The 16272-nt window shown below is 42.2% G+C and overlaps 1 long non-coding RNA gene and 1 pseudogene across 1 annotated transcript; one reads left to right on the plus strand and one right to left on the minus strand.

The window, feature by feature from the left end:
* The first annotated feature begins 1729 nt into the window (after positions 1-1729).
* On the plus strand, positions 1730-7533 carry LOC147135082 (uncharacterized). The gene is made up of 3 exons (XR_015089862.1): positions 1730-1898; positions 2679-2868; positions 6532-7533. It is a non-coding gene; the product is annotated as an uncharacterized LOC147135082 (long non-coding RNA).
* Positions 7534-10580: 3047 nt separating this feature from the next.
* On the minus strand, positions 10581-13392 carry LOC147135083 (uncharacterized; annotated as a pseudogene).
* Positions 13393-16272: the final 2880 nt, after the last annotated feature.

A 16272-nucleotide genomic window follows, 5' to 3' on the forward strand; every position in this document is an offset into this window, starting at 1 on the left:
TGCATGTTTTTGGAATGTGGGAGGAAACCGGAGTGCCCGGAGAAAACCCACGCAGGCACGGGGAGAACATGCAAACTCCACACAGGGAGGCCGGAGCCGGGATCGAACCCACGACCTCTGAACTGTGAGGCGGACGTGCTAACCAGTCGACTACCGTGCCGCCGCAAGTATACATATATTTACAACTTTCTAAATTGACCAAACTGTATGAACTTAAAACTATATGCAAGTATGTACATGGCGCTGCGGCCACCATTGCCTCCTGTCTGGTCTCCGATTGGCGGGTCATGGTCCCGTGGCCCCCTTCTGTCCGCCCTGTTTTTGGACTTATTTAGATTTGGGAGCGGCGGCACGGTGGTCGACTGGTTAGCACGTCCGCCTCACAGTTCAGAGGTTGTGGGTTCGATCCCGGCTCCGGCCTCCCTGTGTGGAGTTTGCATGTTCTCCCCGTGCCTGCGTGGGTTTTCTCCGGGCACTCCGGTTTCCTCCCACATTCCAAAAACATGCATGGTAAGTTGATTGGATACTCTAAATTGCCCCTAGGTGTGATTGTGAGTGCGGATGTTTGTCTCTGTGTGCCCTGCGATTGGCTGGCAACCAGTTCAGGGTGTCCCCCGCCTACTGCCCAAAGACAGCTGGGATAGGCTCCAGCACGCCCCGCGACCCTTGTGAGGAGAAGCGGTACAGATAATGGATGGATGGATGGATAGATTTGGGACATCTGAGATCATCCCTAAGAGACAAAGTCAAATTTTTCAAGAATATGTTCTTTGCAAGCCCACTAGATGAAACAAGGCATTCTGATAAATATTGTGTTTCCGGAATAAGAGTTCATCCACCCGTTTTTAGCCATCTCATGGGGCGGCCATTCTGTCACTTCTGTCGACTGAGAATGACATCACAACTGCTCAGGGCTCAGGTAACGACCAATCACGGCTGACCTGTTTTCTGAAGCTGAGCCGTGATTGGCCGTTACCTGAGAAGTTGTGATGTCATTTTCAGTCAGCAGAACTGGCAAAATGGCCGCCTCCTGGGATGGGTAAAAAAGGTTGGATTTTGCTGCTTAATTTATATTCCACAAACGCAATATTAATCAGAATGCCATGTTTCAACTAGTGGGCCTGCTGGGAGCATATTCTTGGGAAAAAATGTGTTTGGGTTGATTTCAGCTTCAAGTGGGGGGTACTGTCATGATCTGTCTTCGGTTGGTTTTGGTTTAGTATTTAGTTTCATGTTTTCCTTGTGTTCTTTTGTCTGTCTAGTTAGGCTATTGGGTCCAACTGTGCTTGTCATCCTGGTCTTTTGTGTTAGTCAATCAGCTGCCCCCAACCCTTTGTGTCTTGTCCAGGTGTTCCTTGTTGTCTCATCAATTTGTCTGTATTTAGTTCTCTGCTTTCTTTCAGTCCTTGTTGGTTCATTGTCAATTGTTCTTTGTTGTGTCCATTGTAACGAGTGGTAGTCAACTGAGGGAATACTTATTCATGGACAGGTGTTGTTGGATAGCCAAAGGAGCAAAGACTTCTTGATATTCCACAAGCCGTTTAATTAGCAACGCGCTACTTAAGAACATGGCGGTCGGGTACAGCCATGACAAAAGGTGCACTGAAGTTTAGGGAAAAAGAAGTGACTAACTGACATAATAAACCAAAGAGGCGCCACCGTGTGGCGAGACACCGTAACACAATAACTGACTGTTACACAATGTCATCTCAAGTCTTTGTTAGTTGTCCCGGTGAGTGTTTTTGTTTCCCCAGTGTTTCTTTGAATTTTGATTTTGAGGACTTTTTTGATTTTAGTATTTAGATCCTGCCCTAGCACCTTTGCTATTTTTATGATTCAGTCCACCCTGCATTCCTGCTTTTGGGTCCTCAACCAAGCATTGGCCTGGCAGCATGGAGGTATTTTAAGGCCCCGATAGACCAAACCGACGTCGGAGGTCGTGAAGTGTCGTGGCGTCTGAATGCACCGTCTGTTTAGTGTAGTGGCCACCGTTGTAGTGTCGTAACCCGTCTGTAAGCGTCTTGGGGGCGTTTACCCATGTTGAATCGGCAAGCTTACAAGAGCGAGGGTTGACAATGTAGGTATTTCACAATACCGTGTCAAGAACGTGACGGTTTACTTCGCGTGGGAGTGCATCGTGAGCGAAGAAAATGGCTGAATGCATTGTTTACGTTTTTATAATCCGCCCCCGGCCAACAGCTTTCTGGTTGGATTTTTCTAACCGTGAGAAATGGTGACTACCGCCGCCGATGGTATGGAAGGGTATTACATCTTATGCATGCGCAGAAGGTACTTTAATGGTCGGCGTCGCTTTTTGTAGTTGCGGTGTATTCCTCCAGCGTGATGTGCCAACAGCCGGCCAGCCGCCACAGGTGGTAAGCATCTGTCACTGTTGGCCAGCGTCTTTTTGGTCTATCTAGGCCTTTACTGGTTTACTTACCTGATTCTGACCAGTGTGGTCGAAGCACACATGATCAAGTCTATTCTGTGAATCCAGAGTTCTTTTATCGTACTTGAATTGCAACCTCCTTTGCAAAATATTATTTAATGACACGTGTTGCACTGAGCAGAAGAATGGTATTTTTTTGCTAACTTTTGATCTCCGTATCAAACTTTTGAGCTTGATGCTTGCACGTACACACTTCCTGCTTAGTTATTTGAGGTGTGTATTTTTGCAGGCCGCACGCTGCCAATTCTTATAGGTCATTCTTCGTTCGTTTTCACCGTCTTCTGAGGGGAACGGGCGGCAGGAATGGCCCCACAGACGCGCAACATCGCAGACTGATCTTCCCCTGCTAAGTTGCCGCGCACCCACGCCCACTTTGCAGCTCCGATGGCAGGGATGGGGCTGCACGCTGCGCACCAGAGGTGGGTCTTCCGACTGCCCATTTTGTTAACGAATTATGGGACACTTTCAAATGATTGACTTAGCACTGACGAGAGTGGATTTTCGCCCGTCAGTGTAATCGTCACTAACCGCATCTGTCGGTGACGGACGCTGACGAATGACGGACCAGCAACATTTCGTAAAATGCTGCACACACCCATTTCCTATTGGTCCTTCTTTCACGCGCAAAAGCATAACAATTTTGCACTGACATTTATAAGTCAGAACTATTCTGGGAGAACCAGAATGTCAGTTCCCGTTCCTACTTGGTTCTCAATTATAGATTTCCAAGCCCAGAGCTGGGCAGTACGTACCTGGGCCGGACCGGTCGGACCCTCGGGGGCGGGGGGAAAAAATGGCTGGACTAAGCATGGCCTGAAGTGGATTTTAGTCTGGCCCACTAATCGGCCCTCATGCGTTTGACGTGGTCGCGAGGCGGGCAAATTTTATCTCAGCCTACTCAGTGAAAGGCTTCGTTTTAGGCTTCTTTCTAGTCCCGCGTCGGCACAAGCGACAACTGACGCATTGATTCACGTGACCGACACATTGTGCTGTTGGCGACAGGTCTGCGACACATGCCACGCACCCATCAGGAATTGTTGCTGCTCTGATCAGTCCATTATGTCACATGTTGCGATGACATACCAGTTTCCCACACGGAGAGGAGAGAGAGGATGCAGCACGCAGCTCGTTGCTGCTGCAAAAGTAAACTAGTTTGGCAATAAAATTAAATGCATAGTCTAGTCATCTCGGTCCCTTTATGGTTGTAGCAGGTACGATATCCATTGTTGTCGCTGTCTTTTTGAAGCGACGCCCCCCCGACTTGGAACTTAATTGTTTCAAAACAACTTGTGTCTGGGAGTATAATAAACTGCGCACAGCACTCAAGTATGACGCTGGCACATCAAGGTGGGGTTCATGCACTTCTTCTGGCGTCTTCTACTTCCGGAAATACGCCGTAGCAAACCTGCTGTGTATAGTGGTTTGCTGGTATGCTTTTATTTTGCAGGCTGTGAACGAAGGGAAGTGTGGAAAATAAATAACTTGTTGAATGCGACTTCTGCCCGTCTGTTAGACCCAAATAATTATACAATATGACAAAACCAACCCCGGGGATCGCAATGGAAGTAAGCACACGCAGTTGGGTAAGTAGTAAAGTACTAGTGGTGCATTTTGAAGCGTGTCCACAGTGGGTTCGAATAATAAATTAGCCAGCTAATGATCCTTAAAAAGCCTCTGCCGTTAGCATCTCTCCCGCGGCGGCGTCAATCACGGACACTTTTTTGGGAGCGCCGGAGGGTGGAACGGGGCGTGGGGTGATCATTTTTATGAATAAGGGCGAGGGGGCGCGGCTGAAAGGGTACCCAGGTCAAGGGTGGAGGGTCGCGGCCGGACTGGCAAAAAAGGGTCAAGTGCCCAGCTCTGTCCAAGCCGTGCGTGTGCCCGCGTTGTGTGTGGTGTGGGTGTGTGTGTGTGTATTTCACCCAATGCCAACTATGTATATATCTAAACTAGTGCTGTCAAATTTACCGCGTTATCGGGCAGCACTTAAATTTTGTAATTGATCGTGTCAAAATATTTGACGCATTTAACGCATGCACAGAATGACCGACGATGCATAATCCCAGAAGTCCACAGTGAGCAGCAGAGCGGACGCGTGTCGCCCGCGGGAGTATAAAGAAGCCTTTCGAAAGAAGAGAGCAGCTTTAAATCTCAGAAATGTGAATAAGTTGCTTTGCCTCAGCGACTGAGGACGAGTAGAGAAGAGGGCTGTCTTGTGTGAATAAAGTCAGTTTAACGGAACTGCTGATACCATATACAGCGTAGTACAGCATAACATGAGCCAATCACATTCGTGTGCACTTGAGGGACCACTCGGAAAACATAAACTCTAAGAATATTACAAGGGCCTCATATAAATGTGTACTTTACACACACACACACTTTGTTTGCACACATTTGAAATATTTCTGTCACTGTTCTGAGGCCCGTTTTTGTAGTGAATAAAAGTCTACTACAGAAAGAATGTTGATAATTTTAATTTAAAAATATAAATTTTCGCGGCACGGTGGTCGACTGGTTAGCACGTCCGCCTCACAGTTCAGAGGTTGTGCGTTCGATCCCGGCTCCGGCCTCCCTGTGTGGAGTTTGCATGCTCTCTCCGTGTCTGCGTGGGTTTTCTCCGGGTACTCTGGTTTCCTCCCACATTCCAAAAACTTGCATTGTTAGTTGATAGGACACTCTAAATTGCCCCTAGGTGTGAGTGTGAGTGTGAGTGTGGATGTTTGTTTGTCTCTGTGTGCCTTGCGATTGGCTGGCAACCAATTCAGGGTGTCCCACGCCTACTGCCCAAAGACAACTGGGATAGGCTCCAGCACGCCCGCGACCCTTGTGAGGATAAGCGGTATGGATAATGGATGGATATTAATTTTCATCTCATGAGGATTTGTTGTAATAAAAAATACATTAGATATGAACAGTATGTTGAATGTATATATCTGTCTTGTGTCTTTTGTCTTTCCATTCCAACAATAATTTACAGAAAAATATGGCATATTTTGGAGATTGTTTGACAGCCCTAATCTAAACACAAAAAATCTGTCATAAAATTCTTTTGAAATAATGGAAAAACAATAATTGTTTAAAAAATGCCGACCTGATCAATATGTGTCATACATGATAAAACTTTATTTGTGTGAATTGTGTCGTGTTGGCCCACGCAAGCAGCAACCCACACAAGTCCAGGATGCAGGCTCATCACATGGAATTTATTCAAAAAGTCTGAGAACATTTTCGCATTTGTGCACAGGCGAGAAGTCTTGAGCTCTAAGGCACGTTACAACAGCTTTTATACAGTTTTTGACGGACCAAACCCCTTTTTCCAATTGGACAGTGCCAATCACGCCCTGACGCCTGCTCAGGGCAAGACAGGTGGCTTGGTCCATTTTTTATGGTCAAAAGAGAGGTCCTTTGAACTTAATGGTATCTACATGCCTTCTCATACGGGATCTGCATCAATGGTGTCATATTTTCACGAATGGTTATATGGCTACATGCTTACTCTACAACCATGATCCGAAAGTAATCGCTGGATACTTTATTAATGAGGTGTCATCAAGAAATGGGACTTGTGTCCGAATTCCTTCGGACCTTGGCACCGAGAACTGTTATATTGAACAAATGCAGATGTTCTTGAGCCATGACCATCTGAACAATTTTTGCACGGATGTTATCTGTATGGATCGAGCAATCACAACCGAAGGCAACACACACAGTTTTTGAGGAACCTGTTCCAAGACTTAAAAGACTCAGACTCCTTTTCTGATGACTTCCTGGATAAAAGTATCATTCAGTTAATATGTCTTGAAATAATAGAGGTAATCAATAGTTGCTAATTGTTATCAGCAGTATACTGTACTGTATTTAAATTACTTAAAGTATGAAAAGTATAAAATTCAACAAAATGTTGCTGTCAGAGTTTTAATGTTTTTTAATTACATGATACAGTTGAGCCAAATATTGCAGTCGGTTAAATTGGAGCAGATTTGTATTTTATTGGCTGGTTTGCATCATACAGTGTACTTTGATTGGTATAGAAAATGTGTGAACCAGTTTGATAATGTTCTATTTTTGTTTATATTTAGAAAGAACTACAGGAAGTTGTTCACCTCTGGAACACTCACAGAATTCGCCCAAGCAGAAATGCTGTGTCTCCAGGTGGGCGTCCAGTGATGATGTACACCCTACCCCAACTTTTTGGTGCCAGAGAGTACCTAAAAGAGGTACCCCAACAAAAGATAGAAGCCTGCAGAAAGGAATGCCTGCAGAGAGGACTGTATCCCTGCGATGATACAGTGTTTGACATTTGCTGCCTTGCCATGGCAGAAAACAATCTTCAGCCACCCACCCCTCCAGAGGAAGCCATTGAGCTTTATTTGTTCTTACGTGCTTACATATGAGCTCAGACTGGATGAACAAAATCTGCTCTCCTGGATCAAATGACGGGATACAAGCCTCCAAATAATGGTAGATCCTGTGGATCACAAATTTAACTGTAAAGTGTATTTAAACAGTAAATAAGTAAAACCTTGGGTACATTGTAAAAAGAGCATTCTATAAAAAGTACCTGGATCAAATGACGGGATACAAGCCTCCAAATAATGGTAGATCTTGTGGATCACAAATTTAACTGTAAAGGGTATTTAAACAGTAAATAAGTAAAACCTGGGGTGCATTATAAAAAGAGCATTCTATAAAAAGTACAATCATTATGAATTATAAATGAAACAATTTATAATACAATATCCTGTCCACAATGGTGTGTATGCTTAATGTCAACTATAAGCCAGTATCTTTTAATACCGAAGAGTGAAACCTTTTTTTTCTCTTTTGATATTTATGTATTTATCGTTCATTATAGCACTATGGACATGTATCTTACTTATGTACTACTCTCAAGAACTCTCAGGTGTGATTTGTAGCCAATTACATGTAATAAAATTGGGTAAATATTTGCATTTGATGTTCATGCCATCCCTCAGATCAAATATTCTTATGTATTTGAATGCAATGTCACAGTATAAATTTGTTAGAATGTAGATGTCATTAAACTTTCAGCAAATGAAGCATACTGTATGTATGTACATGTATTTTAATGATACTTGTAAGATTTCACAGTAAAAGCACCAAAAGAAACATGTCCAATTTTAATACTGCAATGGAAAAATAAATTGTGTCTGAAAGAGCAGGACTCCTGAACTATATGTCCCAACAGTAAAGACACAATCTTTTTGTAAAAAAAACAAAACCTTTTGATGCAACATTTTCACAAATACTGTCAGAATTACAATCTGACATGAGGTAGTGTTTCAACTTGTATTATAACACTTTATATCAACAGAGAAAATATCACCCATGTTATTTTTAATTCTCATCTTAGACTGATAGCAAACATGAGTTGTTAACTATTGATAGCAAGAAAACATGCAAAATGAAAAGTCAATCTATGGTTGTGGCATGGCATGGCATCTTCCAAACCGCTTATCCTATTCAGGGTCGTGGGGAGGTGCTGGTCCCAGCCGTCAACGGGCGAAGGCAGACTATACCCCGAACTGGTCGCCAGCCAGTCGCAGGGCACAGACAGACACCGTCACTGAGTGGGAATCGATCCCACGCTGCCCGCACACAACTCAGGCGTGTGTACCACTATACTATCAGTGACCTAATCTATGGTTGTCACACAAAAAATGTCAAAACTAAAATAGAATCTTTGTTAGCTAGCAGGTACTGCTACTAGTTACATATTGCTGGTGTTGGGCAGAATACCCACACCGCTAAAACCACACAGCAACGAACAAAAAAAAAAACGTTTGTTGAGCTATTAACATTGCAATGTTAAAAGGGGTAAGCAACACTTTAGGTTGGTCAATCATTAGTAAAAATAGTTGGCCACCAGTGTTTGGCAAGTTACTTCCAAAATGTAATATATTACATATTACTAGTTACTTGCATGTGAAAGTAATAAGTTTCTTTACAATATTACTCTATTTGTAGAGTAATGTGTTACTCAAGTTTAAGTTACTTTTAAGTTACTTTTTCAAAAATCGGGGATTAATTTATTTAATAGTGATTTCAAAACCTTAAAAGGAAAATGCAAAATCTAGATGGTAAAGTTAACTTATGAGCATATTTAACTATATAGTGTGGTCTATAATATTAAACGTTTCGACTCTATGGTGTGGTGGGACATCACTACCTTTGATCAATATTTGTATCAATAAGATTTATTTTTTAAATATAAGTATTGGAACTGATATTTTGTCCAGTAAATAATCACAAACTGTAAACCACAAATGAAATTATTATTCATTCATTCATTCATTATCCATACCGCTTATCCTCACAAGGGTCGCGGGGCGTGCTGGAGCCTATCCCAGCTGTCTTTGGGCAGTAGGCAGGGGACACCCTGAATTGGTTGCCAGCCAATCGCAGGGCACACAGAGACAAACATCCGCACTCACAATCACACCTAGGGGCAATTTAGACAGTCCAATCAACTAACCATGCATGTTTTTGGAATGTGGGAGGAAACCGGAGTACCCGGAGGAAACCCACGCAGGCACGGGGAGAACATGCAAACTCCACACAGGGAGGCCGGAGCCAGGATCGAACCCACGACCTCTGAACTGTGAGGTGGACGTGCTAACCAGTCGACCACCGTGCCGCTGAAATTATTATTATTCTCATGGCTCAGGGGTAGAGTGGTCCTTTCCCAACCGGCAGGTTGTGGGTTCAATCCCCGCCCATTGTGACCATGTTGAAGTATCCTTGAGCAAGATACTGAACCCCCAGTTGCTCCCGATGCTGCGTCATCAGGAGGTAGATGAGGTACAGTGTGAAGCGCTTTGAGTACCAAGGGTAGAAAAGCGCTATACAAGTGACAGTCCATTTGCCATTTACACACAAATAATAGTGATGCATAACATATAATCGATAATTGGTCTGACAAGATGGATGGATGGATGGATAGATAGATAGATAGATAGATAGATAGATAGAACCACAGACAGGGCATGTGTAATAAAAGCAAAAATATGTATTGAAGTCAAAACTGACCTGACTAAATGTTTTTTCCTTTTTCATTATTTTTTCTATTTATAATAATTGAACGTTCAGTTAGTTCTAATTTTCTTTTACTACATGGAGACAAAGTTGCGAGGTGATTTGAAAAAAAAATAGGTAAATAAGAAACGAGCGCATCAGACTCTAATAATGGCGTCTATTGTAGTTTGTCCAATTGATGGTGCCGTAGCGTGACGTCATTTGTCTCCGGCAAATGATTTGCATTTTGATTGCGAACAGCCAATCAGAATCACTACGTTTTACATATGGCAATTGATGGCACTAAGGTCATTAAATAATATCTAAAAAGCACAGTGACTTTTTTTGCAGTTTATTCACTTCGTTTTACTTAGGTTTGTTCCTACTTGTATTTTGTGTCTATGATTTGCATTTTATATTATGAAACCGTGACAGTGATTATTGTCACAAACAATAACTTCTCAGCCCTCTTTAGTGTTGTCAATAGTGTAAAAACAATCAAATTGCGTGGCAGAGAGTTGACTTGCACACTCACGTTGTTACGTGAAGCTCCAAGTGCGGTAGGAACTTTATAATTAAATACTGCGGGAAGCAATAACTTATGATCAAGTGATGTTTTAAACAGACATACTTGTGACATGCAAAATACGATTGTCAGCAAATGTATTATATTCTCGATATATGTAACGCGTTACCCGACTCAGTAACTGTAATAATGTTACATAATAAAAAAAAATCGGAGTAACGAGATACAATATGTTGTTACTGCCTAAATGTGATGTATTACTGTACTGCGTTACTTTTGTAATGCGTTACCCCCAACAATGTTGGCCACAGACCATTAGTATCAAATTATAAAATTCGCCAAATTTGGACAGGTTTCCACCCGCCGCCAGCAATATACTCTTTGATACCAAAAATGTCTTAAGTCTGTCTGTATGTGTATGCTATTGTTTCTACACTAAGCACACAACTCCTTAACTAATCAAATATTTTCTTTACACGCTCTATCCCACATTTAAACAAGCTAAACATATATTGCTGACATGGCTGAGAAGAGAAAAATGTATGAACAGCAGTAATTTAACAATTCTTATGCAATGTCCATTGCATGAAAGTTGCTGGACAATATAGCCTCCATTTCAGCTCGAAGCTCAGGATAGCTGCTATAGGTTGATGGCAGCTCCAAAGTTGGGCCACAAGTATGTGCAATTGGCCGCCTTGCTAACCCATCCAAAGAGGTGAAACTGACTTGAATTTCTTTAACACAGATAACATAAGACCCGGTCAGACATCTCATCAGCTTTCGGAGATAAATTTCAACCAACCCTCTTATGTATTGATGTAAAAAATTGCAAACATTGGTTCTCTGCTGCTGTAGCTGGAGAATCCGTTATCATCTTAATCACCTTCCATGTCGTTGGTTTAATGTCATCATACAGCTTCTTCATATCCTGTACGCTGGTAAAAAAATTCCTGAGTATTGGTCCTGCAACCTCTGCAATATTATCCAGTGCATATTTTGGGTGCTGGATGATTTGCTTATGGGCGACTTGGATAAGCACACCTCTTAGGTTATCTTGTGTTGGTACTTTTCTTACACCCATGCGATCCATAAGGTCAAGAAACTCTTCCTCATCTTCACCTACAACGGTTTCTTGCAAAGCAGTGGACAAGAGGTCACGCTCAGACTGACTACGGTACAACATCAGGGAGTCAAACAGTAAATCAGATGAAACAGTGTTCACCAAATATAATTGCTGCTGTAAAGGCTTGAGACAGTCAAAACGGGAAATATCCATGGTCCTCCAGTCCCTTGGCCAATATCCTGCCAACAGATCTCCATTCCTCCTCTTGCCATTTTGGGGAGAGTGATGGCACCCTCACAGCAGCGCCTTCAGCTGCACAGTCAAGGAATTCTGTCAAGAAGGCAGCGTATACATCTCTGGACACACCGTCAGCATCTGCCCCGATTTCATCAATGAAGCTGTATTTCACAAAGTAGGTCATCATTGCTTCATCTTTGAATTGGGCAATCAGTTCATCTAGGAGTGTTACTCTGTGAAGTTTCACATTCACATGTAAAAGTTCATAGGCAGGACTTCGTGGTCTACGAGAATCACAGTAGGAGATGAGGTGTAGGTGGGCATGTTCATTTGTTCGTCTTCTATTGCAGGGTTTGGATCATGTATGAGTGTATCATCAAGATCACCTACAAATGGACCACCTGCCAAAGGACCAAAAATGACCTCCGAGGTATTACCCAAAGATGTAAGATCAATCATCTGAACAGTTGCAGTAGAGACAACAGCTGACAATGTGGCAGTGCTCAGCTCGTAATCTTCGACTGTGTCCGTGTGTATCGGATTTTCACTGTCATGTCTTTTCTGTGTCTGCTCCTCCATCATTTCCATTGTGTGCTTCTCTTGCCCAGAGTCTGTTGTGTTTTCATGTCACTGTTCTGTGGGTACATCAGCTCCTTCCTCTGGGTCATCGTCACAAGTTAGGGTTTTTGTTAACAAATAAAACCTTAACAAACCAAATTAATGTGTGTCGTAATAATCCCGCACACTAACATCGTCATCAACTTGTCCTTCCTGAAAGTCAATTATGTCATGACTGAACTCTTCCTTTCCCATTGTTGACTTCTCATGAAGGAAAAACAGTTGTTTAGATTGTGAGAATCTCAGTCTTAGTGGCATTCTTGTTAATATCAAGAACTCTGGTTCCTCCACTGCTGCGTTTTCTGACTTGTCTGTTGTCATGTATCCACCCTAATTCTATTTTTCTGGTTGTCTTCCAGGCTCTCTTTTTATTTTTTAGACGCACATTTGGTGGTTGCAGTGTATTCTCCCCCTCAAATCCTTGATCACAGACTTTGTTGCTCGTTGTACCCATTTTTTGAGCAAGTTTTTTTGAATAGCAGATGTTTTTTTGCATCATCTCCACCTCTTCTCTGTTTTCCCATGGAGAAACGCCTTGTGGCAATTCTGTCCCCATAGGCTGGAATGTAAGAAGCCAAAGCAGCATCATCTATTTCTCCAAGTAGTGAACTGTCAATCTATAATAAAAACAAAAAGTATACATTTGAATGAACTTAAACTATTTTATCTCCAAGACAATTTACTTATGTTCAAAACAACCAATCATAAATGTCTAATGCAGATAACCTAATGGACAGTATAAGATAATACACCATAACAGATTATGAAGCCGGCAATAATGTGGTGTGCCGAAATAATAGGCAACATTTAATTTAGCAGCTAAGTTTATACTAGCACAAGGTGACCCCCAAAAAACTGGCCCCAACTTTCAATAGACAATTTCTTAAATGTATTACAGAACCAAATGCAACTTGAGGTTTAACTACTTTATTGTGTTTAGAACACTATACTAATTGGCCTTTTCTTCTTCAGAAATCCATTTCAAATTTCCAAATCTTCTTTTGTGGCCAGTTTTTTGGGGGTCACCCTTAATAATAGAGAATGCTCAGATCATAAGTGAAAGAACCAGATGACACCACATGTGAAAAGTGTTGTTCCCAATTAAGAGTTAAGTCTACACCAGTTTGCAGAGATTCACTTTGTTTTGAATTTATACTGTATCTTATGTCAGTTTGATGTTTCTACATCAGGCTGCATTGTTGGAAGGTACAACTGACAAATAAAAATCTTTGAACCTCTCTAGTTGCATGATTGTCTATATAGGTAATTAAAAATGGATCGGAATTTAGTTAAATATAAAAATATAATTAAATGTAGCCTTGTAGGAACACATTTCCTGTGACTTACATGATCCTGCTGCATTTTCTCAATGCTCTCCTCAGGAACACCACGGTTGCGTAGAAATACCCACAGATCATCATCTTGTGGAAGGCCAGGGAGCGAGGATGTAGCCATTTGAATGTTAGCACTACAACAATGTAGGGAAAGGCAGAATCTATATAAATAATCACTTGAAAGTCAACCTACCTCAAATCACCAACAAAAATGATTTGGGTTGTGTGCTTTTGTGATGAAAGGCTTCACTGGTTATTCATGTCATGTCATCTTCCAAACCGCTTATCCTATATAGGGTCGCGGGGAGTTGCTGGAGCCTATCCCAGCCGTCAATGGGCGAAGGCAGACTACACCCCGAACTGGTCGCCAGCCAGTCGCAGTCACTGGTTATTCATAATATACTAATAGTACAGAAGACTAAAGTCAAAAGGTCAGAGTGGGCTTTTACTAGTATTATTATCATTGTTGGGCGGCACGGTGGTCGACTGGTTAGCACGTCCGCCTCACAGTTCAGAGGTCGTGGGTTCGATCCCGGCTCCGGCCTCCCTGTGTGGAGTTTGCATGTTCTCCCCGTGCCTGCGTGGGTTTTCTCCGGGCACTCCGGTTTCCTCCCACATTCCAAAAACATGCATGGTAAGTTGATTGGATACTCTAAATTGCCCCTAGGTGTGATTGTGAGTGCGGATGTTTGTCTGTCTCTGTGTGCCCTGCGATTGGCTGGCAACCAGTTCAGGGTGTCCCCCGCCTACTGCCCAAAGACAGCTGGGATAGGCTCCAGCACGCCCCGCGACCCTTGTGAGGAGAAGCGGTACAGATAATGGATGGATGGATTATCATTGTTGTTATTAATTATCAAATAGTAAATAGTAATAACATCAAGTTCAGGGCTTTGCAATATCCTTCCTCAACGTTCTTTTCGTTTACATGCGCGAACGTGCCCATGCAAAACAATATATAACTATTGTCATGTTATACTTCTAGAGTCAGTCTTAGTGTATACTTGTATAAACTAGCATTCAGCGTATAATTTAACGTTATAATTAATGCCTCGTTAAACCTACGGAAGCAGTGTTAGCATATACGCCCGATGCTGGTTGGCTGCCACGAGGCGGAATGGCAAAAAACTTGACTTGTTTAATACGCGACGACGTCCAACCGCTCAAAAAGCATCATTCTGCCGGGCCGCAGCAACCGCGCCCGCCCGCGAGAACTACATTGACTCCAATTGAAACGCGCCGCCAGAAACGCTCCCACCGCAGTGGGCGTGAACGTAGCGAGCAGAGGGGGAGGGACACAAACCGCTATAGGCTGCGAAGAATGAGCTGCGGGTGATCGGATGTTTAGATCGGCAATAAAAGGCTTTGATCGAATATTCCGATCAGGTAATTTTTCACGAAAATCGGCCGATCATGATCAGAGCATCGCTACTTATCAAAATGAAGACAATGTTTTATTATTTTTCCTTTACTATTAACAGTGGGCAACTTATATTTACACTTGTATAAATAAGTATTCTAAAACTCCTAAGAGCTGGCGGTTTAATGATGCAATATTTTTGACCCATGAACAGTTTTTTCTATTTCCATTCTATTGCAATTTAAAAACAAAATCATTCCCGGATAAAAATAAATCAAATTGAGATTGATTACCATACTGGAAAAATGGTGTTCGGCTTAGGGGGTTCCAATGTAGTTCAAAATTATAAACTAACTACGGAACTTAGCTTGCTTACTCTACATTTTTTGCCCCTCACAGTAATCTGATTGGGTTTCACACTCCTGCAAGTGATACAGGCTCATAAATACCGCTCCTCATTTATTATTACAGAGCGCACCTGTTACCATGATGAAATCCACCGTGCTGGGTTGGTGGAGGGTAAAGCTGACAGTGTAAATGAAACGACATAGCCAGAATGGTCACCCCTGTTCAACCAAACAACAATCACCCACAGAAGTTCCTCAAGCTGGATGTGAAGATGCTGCCAGGCACTAACAGGATGGTTCAGGTTGGAACAGTCATGTATAGCCAGAAACTGCATTATCATCTAAAATGTGGTTTTATGTTCTGTTGTGATCTTACTTGCATTTGTGTGTATTTTCCCTTTACACAAAACATTATTTGCTTATTTAGGGTTAATTGCTCTAACAATTTGATTTCAACAGCCAAAGATGATACATATATGGTTGTCATTCTCGCTTTCATATGATTGTATGCTCATATTACCACACGCAGTATTATCCCGTGACAGTTATTGTAGTGCCATTCTACGTCATTTGTGATAAGATGATCAGAAGGAACTCAACACAGCTGACAATCCTTTTGCTAGAGAAATCTGATGTAAACACATAGTAGTATTGTGCTTAACTGTCTGACTTAACCAACTGTATTTAGTGCAATATTAAACAAAGGTTGCAATGTGAAGAACTCAAGACTAATGTAATATTTCCTCAAACATAATCACATTTTCACTTAAAATGTAAATACAATGTCGAGATAAAATATTTTTTTAGAATACATTTTAAGAATGCTCACACTATATTCAAGACTCCATTCTAAACTGATCAGCAAAAATCCACTGATACTCTTAAAAAACGATTGAACCTCAGAGCCATGTGGTTATTATGATCAAATATTAATCTGTAATAGGTCTGATAGGAAACTAATTGTCGCACAACACAGCTCAGTTAAATTGGTATGGCAAGGATCAAAATCACACTGCAGGGGTTCAGTCTCTGTGTAAGAGTGTGGGAGGTAGAGAGGATGTACAGGGAAAAGGAGCAAGGAAGCAAGGCTCTGAACATGAGTTACTCAAGGCCGTCAATCCAGGTGAGGTGAACAAACAGGCAAGGTGTCCAGAACTCGGAAAACGAGCAGTGCGGCAGACAAACCAGAACGCAGTCGGCAAGACACTGTGGCATCAGTCCAAGAAAGAATGCTGGAAAGTCAAAGAACCATCTGGCAGTGAGGGAGAACTGAGTATGACTGTTATACTGGCTTGATTGCAGG

This window comes from Filicampus tigris, chromosome 15 (assembly GCF_054856515.1).
Source record: "Filicampus tigris isolate MCC_2025a chromosome 15, RoL_Ftig_1.0, whole genome shotgun sequence".
In the NCBI taxonomy this organism is placed as follows: Eukaryota; Metazoa; Chordata; class Actinopteri; order Syngnathiformes; family Syngnathidae; genus Filicampus; species Filicampus tigris.